Raw genomic sequence first — 8645 nt, forward strand, 5'->3', positions numbered from 1 at the left:
CATTAACTCATGAGTATAAACTGTTTAAAACTAAGTCTGGAGAAAATATTTTAGATATTAAAAAATAGTTTATTCATATTGTCAATCACCTATATTTCTCTCTTTTCACATTCTTTCTCACATTTTATCTATTCACACTTTCTTTTCATAACCAAACACACTCTTGTTGGAACAAATATTTTCAAGAAAGATGAAAGACGGAGTTGGAACAAATATTTTCAAGAAGATAAAAGATGGAGAAGAAGAAGAGAGAAAAGAAAGAAAACTGAATTATAAAAATTAGGATTGAGTGGAGTTATGTTTACATCATATAAAGCCCTTTATATAGGCAACTAAAGCGCATATCCAAACTATACAACCCGACCCAAGCCCAAAACATTCAAAATGTAAAATACAAAATTACAAGTTACATTTCGACACTATTATATGTTGTATTCGACTTTGTCAAATATAGATGACTACGACAACTTAGACTAGGTATTTCGACCTGGTCGAATGCTAGATCTTAATCAGAACTTTGAATTATAACTTCTAACACCCCTCTTAATTCATGTTCTCGAGACTTCTCATCCTGATGTTTGTCTTCAACTCGTCAAACTTGACTTTCTTCAGGGGTTTGGTGAGTATGTCAGCTAGTTGCACTTTTGTCTTGTAATGCTTAAGTTCAAGCTTTCCTTTGTTGACTTGATCCCTCAAAAAATGATATCTCCTCTCTATATGCTTACTTCTACCATGACACACTGGACGGTTCGCTAGGTCGATAGTTGACTTGTTATCGACAAACAACTTCATTTTCCTAGGTTCCATTAACTTGAGCTATTCAAGCAACACCTCTATCCATGTTGCTTGGCATGCTGCATATGATGCAACCACGTACTCAACTTCACACGATGACAAAGCCAAATGATTTTCTTCCTTGAGCTCTATGACATTAGAGCGCCTTCAATCATGAATATGTATCCTGCAGTACTTTTCTTTTTGTCTTGATCTCCACTAAAATCAGAATCAGTGTAGCCATATACTTCTGCATTTATGTTGGTCTTCGTCTGCATTGGCATCAACACGCCGTGATCAATCGTACCCTTTATGTATCTTAACACCCTTTTAACTGCAATGAGATAACATCCTTGGGGTATCTCCATGAATCTACTTAACAATCTGACACTTTGACAAATGTGTAGCCTGGTATTGCAAAGATACCTCAAGGATCCAATGATTTGTTTGTACATTATCGCACTTACAAACTCATTATTTGTCTCATTCCTCAACTTTACTCTAGTTTCTAATGGTGTAGTAGATGCATTATAGTTGCTCATCTTGAATCTTTTCAAGATAACTTCGGCATACTTATTTTGATGCTGGAACACTCCTTCGCATGTGTCTTTAAACTCCATCCCTAAGAAATATGACAATTCCTTAGGTCGGACATTTCAAACTCTTACATCAGCTTTGTCTTAATTTTTATTATCTCGAATTCATCTACACTTGTAATCAATAAATTATCTACATACAGGCATATGATGATTTGACTGACCCTGTCTTCATCATTGACATACACTCCATATTACGAGACACACTTTATGAAACCTACTTCGATCAGGAAGTCGTCTATTCTCTTATTCCAAGATCTTAGAGATTGCTTCAAGCCATACAACACTTTCCTCAATCTGAACACCTTTGACTTCTGCCCCTTGATTTCGAATCCTGCTGGTTGACTGACATAGACTTCTTCTTCCAAAGGTCCATTCTGAAATGTTTATTTTACATCCAACTGATGTATCTTCCACCCTATGTATGTTATTGTCGACACAATAATTCTAATTGTCTCTAGCCTTGCAACAGGTGCATAGACTTTGTCGAAATCGATACCCGGTTTTTGCAGAAAACCTCTCATTACTAGCCTTTCCTTATACTTGACAATTTCTCCATTCGGCCTTTGTTTCATCTTGTAAACCCACTTTACATCAATTGGCTTCTTGACTGACTTTTCAACAAGCTCTTAGGTCTTGTTCTTCTCGATGACTTGGGTTCTTCTTTCATGACTACTAACCAATTCGAATCGTTCATGGCTTGATCCAAATTGATTGGTTCATATTCAACCATCATCATCATCGCTTCTTCTATTAAGTCACCATCTGCATCGACTATCTGATCTGGAAATCTCTCATATCCAGCTAGTCTTGTCGACTTAGTTCTTGTTCTAGTCGATCTTCTAACATTTTTCTCAGGTGGTTCTTCATTTTGATTTGTTTGGACTTTAGTTTGTTAGTCTTCTTCAAACACAGTTGTGACTGTATCTGACTCCTGTTAAACTGACCCTTGACTCTAATCCCAACATTTGCTTTCATCCACTAGAACATTGTAGCGGTAAATTCATGACCATCGAGCTACGAATAAACTTGATGTCAATAAAACCAGAGTCACCACCACGCTTTTATTGTTTCTAAAGGAAAAGGGAAAAGTACGAACAAAACCCAAGGATAAGAAGTTTTCAAATCAAAACTAATAAAATGTCAGAGATTACAGGTAAGGGGGTTGGTTACACAGAGGTAAGGTATTAGCATCCAAAGTGTCCTAGGTACTCTTAGGGAACCCTTTTTTGTGTGCAAGTGTTTTGGTCGAAAAGATGTTTGATAAAAATGGAATGGGGGGATGAGAAAAGAATTCATTAATTATATTTTGTGTTGGACAAGACCTTCGATCTTATGCCTACGTACCAACATAAAAATGAGGGATTAAAACCCCGTAGTTCGTGGTAAATATTTCAAAGAAGTTGGTAAATTGGTTTTAACAAAATATTTAAAAGAAAAAGGCACAAAAAGGCCAAAGACTTGAATGAGGTTGTTAATTCTTTTTGTCTTTTGAAATTAATGTCAATATGTTTAAGTTTATTCACAAATTTGATAAAGAAAAAGTTTTAAAATTCATTAGCATAAGACCAAAGTTTCTACTCATTACAACATGTCTAAGTTGGAAATCACAAGCAAATAGGGTTTTGAAAAGAGGGAGAGATTTTTAAATTAAAGAAGTGAGAGGAGATGAAGGGACTACCCTAGACAAAAAAAAAGTTAAGAGTTGAAAAGATCTGACCAATAGGAAGCAATCCATAAGACAAGAATGTCATATAGAAATCCATTTCCTTTGGACTTTTTAAGCAAGCAATAAGCATAAGCAACATCCAAGCAATCAATATGAAGACCAAGGCATAAAATAAAGATAGCCATAACATCCCACTAAGCACTCCAATAACTAGCAGTACTCAATGTCTTCAAATGTATCAGATGAAAATATTCCTTGTGACAGACTCATAGAAACAATCATCATACATCAACAATAATAACAGTATGTCACTTTAAGCACTAAGCCAAAGTAACAGATGAACCAAGTGCACTCAGGGTTTGCATCAGATGAAAGGCACGGTCAAGGATAACTCATTCTCAAATAGTGGCATTGGCCAAGTACTCAAATCATGGGAATATTGCCTATTCTAAGTCCAAAAGTCCAGATCAAGTCCAATAGTCCACCAAGATATTTTTTAAGGGTTTTTGTTGTTATTAAGTATTTTAAGATCCTAAGACCACAAACAGAGCAAAATCACAAGCACACAATATATACAATAACAAGATATGGCTCAAGTGAGCAAAGTGAAAAGGACTGAAACATAAACATCTTGCATGAAATGTAAATGACAATGAATGATAAAGGTACTGAAATTTAAATTGCATTAGGTAAATGACTTGAAAGTAAAGCAATATAATAAAGGGAGTTAGTCAAATGTTAGTGAATAGTTTAATTTGTTTAAGTCATTCTTTGGAGAACACTCAACCATTCATTCACAAGTATGAAGATATGAACCAAGACATCATCCATGAGAAGGGTTCCAACTTGGATAAATCAACAAGTATGCCACTAGCTCTCATGAATGGAAAAAAGATCAAGTCTTCACACAATGCCATGAAGAATGGAAGACTTACAATCTCACTTACAAGTATGTTATGCCTTTTGGGATATATTTAGGTCTATGTTAAGCAATCGTAATTGGACTTATGTAGAAGTCACAACTATCTGAAATCGGACAATAAAGATATTGGTGTTAATACATTTAGAGACATGGTACAAAGAACCAAGCTCCTAAAACATCCCACACATAAAAATAAAGTGGTATGCACATATCTCAACCAAGATCATGTTGATTCATCTGACACAAGGTCATTGATGAATCAACTAGCAATTTGGATTGTAGAGAAATCATTGGTTAATGATGGATTGGGGAAGAAGAAGGGATGAAGATGAAGAGGGAATGGGAAATAGAAATCCAAATTTATCATAGGAGGAAATTCATTTGATCAATACTATCCATTCATTTTGAGGGATGAAATGTACATTTCATCAACCCCCTAAATCCAATAGTATTGATCAAATGGAAGTTCAAATCAACCATGATCAAGGTCAAACAGAAAGTCAAACAACACAAGGTCAATCAAATGGCTCAACAATATTTTTAAACAATTAAACAATTAAAAACAAAATTAAAAATGAATTAAAATGCATTTTAAAAAGGACCAAACCTCAAATCCCTTCAAATCACCAAATAAATTGTCAGTGAATTTATGCTAGGTCAAACAAGGTCAATGGGCCTTAGACAAAAAATTTGAGAATTTTTGGAAAATCAGAAGTATTTAAAAATATTTAAAAACAAGTCCAAAATTATTTAATTCACATAAAATATCAAAATTAATCCAAAAAATGATTTTAGTTCAAAATATGAAAGAGGAAAATATTTAAAGATTTTTGGTGAAATTCCCATAGTTTTTGGATTAAAAATAGATTTAATATGAATTAAACAAAATAGGCTAATTAAAACTAAAATCAGAATAATTAAAATAAAAGGAAAAAAACATGGGCCATCAGATCTCCCTCATTAATTGAGGTGGCAGATCTGATGGCCACGCGCTAGGGGTGCACTAAACACTTAAGTCAACGCGTCACAATAGGGGTAATTAAAACCAAGGGTTCTAATTAAAATGCTCGAGCAAGATTAGATGGATGGAAACATGCCAACACATCACCGGAGCTAGGGCTCCGGTCATCTTCTTCGGTGGACCTCATCGGACTGGTCCACCATCAAAGTTCATAAAAATAAGAGATGCACACACTAATTTGAAGAGAAAAACGCCATGAGCTCGAATCTGCCCTCAGATTTTCCAATTCTCACTATATAGAGAGATACGTGGAATTGAAAATTGAGGAGTATGAACTGAGTTGCTTCGATTTGACCTAAAAGCAACTTAATCTTGTTGCCTACATTGGTAGGTCTTCAGACAACCAAAGAACAAGCAAAATGGTGGAGAATTGAGGGAGAATCGAAGAAGATAAAAATCAAAAAATTCACCTTCGATTTGATGCAATTAAGCTCGATCTTGCTTCTGATTTGGATTGACTTACTTTTACCAGCTTGCAGGAAGTGAAATGGATGATCAAATGGTTTGGGCTCTTGGAGTTTTAGTCTCAAAACAGAAGTGAAATTGAAACTCGGTTTCAATTGAAATCTTCAAGTTTATCCTATCAATGGAGGGTAGGGAGTTACAGGATCAAAGTTGGGGCATAAGGTCCTCATTTTGAGCTCAAGGGCAATGTATTTATAGCCTACACACTTGCTTTTCACACACTTTCAATCAAATTCCAAAAATAGCAATATCAACATGCATGCTTGCATGGGCATGCACAAGGCCCATGAAATGATGTAAACAGGTCCAAAATCAAGTTCAAATGATGCTGCAACAATAACATGAAGCCATGTAATGTGAATTTGAAAAATGATCATGAAACTTTCCAATTAGGGACATGCATTATGATAACATGAAATAATATCACATTTTTGGACTCAATTTAATTAAATTATATTATTATTTGTTTCGATTTATTTCATTTTATTCGATATTACTTGGTATTTTTCCTTCTATTTGTCTCAGGTAACTTATTTGAAGCATAAGTGAAAAAGGAAGAAAAGGGGGTGCAAAAAGATAATGAGAAGCAAATTCCACTAAAGCCCAGTCCACAATCACAAGCCAGGAGCGCTGAAGCTGTGACGACCACCACACATGGTGTGACGAGCGTCACGCCCTACTACCTTGTGTTACGAGCGTAACACATGGTGTGACGAACGTCACACCCCTCTCCTATATTTTTGGCTTTTAACGCGCAACAGAGGCACGTTGAAGCCTATTCTTCCGCTTGACTCTTGGAACGTGAAGACTACTTACGGAAGGCATTTTTGGAAACCGTTACAAAAGTGGATTAATATAAATAGTTGCTTTTATCCAACCCTGAAGCCCCCGTCTCTTTCCTCCGTGCAAGCATATTTTACAACATTACTTTTCTACAGCTTTCTATTTTATTAGCAATTTTTATTTCTTTCTTTTCCAGTCAATCTTTCAAACACTTAATTAATTTTTCACACAATAGTTTCTACACCGGAAACTATTGTGTATCTTTTACTGGATCTAACCTTACGTTAGATCATAGTATTTTATTCCTTCGCTTTTATTTTCCTGTCCGATTGAAGAGTTCAAGAACAAATCCAACCGGTCTGTGGTGGAGTGTTCAAGATTGCTATTAATTATTCAGGTTCTTTAATTTATTATTTTAATTTATATATGCTCTGCATTGCTGTTTATTTATACTGTTTGCCTGAGATGGTTTTATTTAAGCATGATGATTGTTTAGACCCGTTTAGCATGTCCGGCTAAGTATTTTAGATATCGGTATGTAAAGTAAGCGGAATGAAGGAATCAAAACTAAGTTGGTTTAATTTCATTTAAAAATAAAGTCACTCTTTTTATGGTCTCAATTTACAGGGTTAATCCCAAAGTTTTTGTACGAGAGTAAAAGACATAAAGAAGTTAAAATCAATAGAACGAAAGTTTGAGTTTTTAACTGGACAGTGTAAATTGGACATTAATTCTAAATCAGGGCGAAAGCAATTTTTAGAGTTAATTAAATTCTAATCTTTTTCAAAAAGTATTTTTAAAGGTTAAATGTGAGGACGAGAGTTAAGCATTTAAGTTTAATTATATAATCTAAGTCAATAGAGCGAGAGTTTGAGACGAGGGTGTTTAAACGGTTAGTGTTTTCTTAAAAAATGTTTCTATAGATTCTGTTGTTTTCAAAAAGTGATTTTGGACTTAACTAATAAGTGACAGCTACGTTAATATAAAGTCATGGTCTAGTCAACAGAGCGAGAGTTTGAGAAAAGGCTTTTAATCAATAGTGTCTACTGAAAAGATTTATTTTAAAACCAATAAACCAACGAAGATTTGATTCCCTAATTACGACGAACTACATACCGATATCCGCTTAATTGATATTTAATTTAGATCTAATTTTAGTTTTACTTTTCCCCCAAACAATCAAAGTATCATCCGCCTTAGCTTTACGAAGTAACCTTAGAAAATGGTATATCGATTCATAAGTCCCTGTGGGATCGATATCTTTTAAAACTACGCGATAGAACTGTGCACTTGCAGTTAGTACCCCAAATCGACTCATAAAGTCGCGATCAAGTTTTTGGCACTGATGCCGGGGACTTTTATTTAGTCGATATCGTAACTCTTCTGTTACGCTGTAGAGACTAAGGCAATTTTTATTTTTCTTTTTTTCTTTCGTTGATTTGTATGCCACACACTCGCTCACAAGGCGAGCCGTTTTACTTACGGATCAACGACGTTGAACTATATCTCCGAGTCTTACGACGAATTCGGGAATATCGTGCTGCAAACAATCTCCCTCCTATCGAAGTGCCCGACCTCAAAAATCTTCTTCCTTCGCCGATACCCGAGATGGCAGAACCAGCTCGTGCTCTTCGAGATTACGCCGCTCCATCGCAAGATGAGCCGCATTCGAGTATTGCTCCACCCGCAATCGAAGCAAACAACTTCGAACTTAAACCTTCGCTGCTACAAGCAGTGCAACAAAATCAATTCTCTGGAAATCCTACCGAGGATCCAAACCTTCATTTATCCGTATTTGTCCAATACGCCGATACTGTTAAAGCTAATGGTGTCACTTCAGAGGCAATTCGACTTCGTCTCTTTCCTTTCTCGTTAAGAGATAAAGCTAGAAGATGGCTTCAGTCTCTTTCTTCCAACTCAGTCACCACATGGAATGAGTTGAAGAAAGTCTTTCTTGCCCGATATTTTCCTCCAAGCAAAACACCTATGTTGAGAGCCCAGATAAATGGATTTAAACAGAAAGATAACGAGTCTCTTTTCGAAGCATGGGAAAGATACAAAGACATGATGAGACTTTGTCCACACCATGGTTTAGAGGATTGGTTAGTAATTCATACCTTCTATAATGGTCTCTTGTACAACACAAGGTTAACAATAGACGCCGCCGCAGGTGGTGCGCTTATGGATAAACCTTATGCCGATGCTTATCAACTTATCGAAAGCATGGCCCAAAATCATTATTAGTGGGGAAGCGATCGAACAATGGTAGAGAAACCTCAAACGAAAAGTGGCATGTACGAGATAAGCAGCCTTGATCATGTTAATGCAAAAGTGGATGCTCTGGCCCAGAAAATTGAAAGTTTAAATGTATCACCTCCAGCCACCGTGGTTGCCGCAACTCAAAATTGCGAAGTC

The 8645-nt window shown here is 35.8% G+C and overlaps 1 non-coding gene across 1 annotated transcript; it reads right to left on the reverse strand.

Annotated features, from left to right (window-relative positions):
- Nucleotides 1–8216: 8216 nt before the first annotated feature.
- On the reverse strand, nucleotides 8217–8323 carry LOC127133195 (small nucleolar RNA R71). The gene has a single exon (XR_007807186.1). It is a non-coding gene; the product is annotated as a small nucleolar RNA R71 (small nucleolar RNA).
- Nucleotides 8324–8645: the final 322 nt, after the last annotated feature.

The sequence above is a fragment of the Lathyrus oleraceus genome, chromosome 3 (assembly GCF_024323335.1).
Source record: "Lathyrus oleraceus cultivar Zhongwan6 chromosome 3, CAAS_Psat_ZW6_1.0, whole genome shotgun sequence".
Lineage (NCBI taxonomy): Eukaryota > Viridiplantae > Streptophyta > Magnoliopsida > Fabales > Fabaceae > Lathyrus > Lathyrus oleraceus.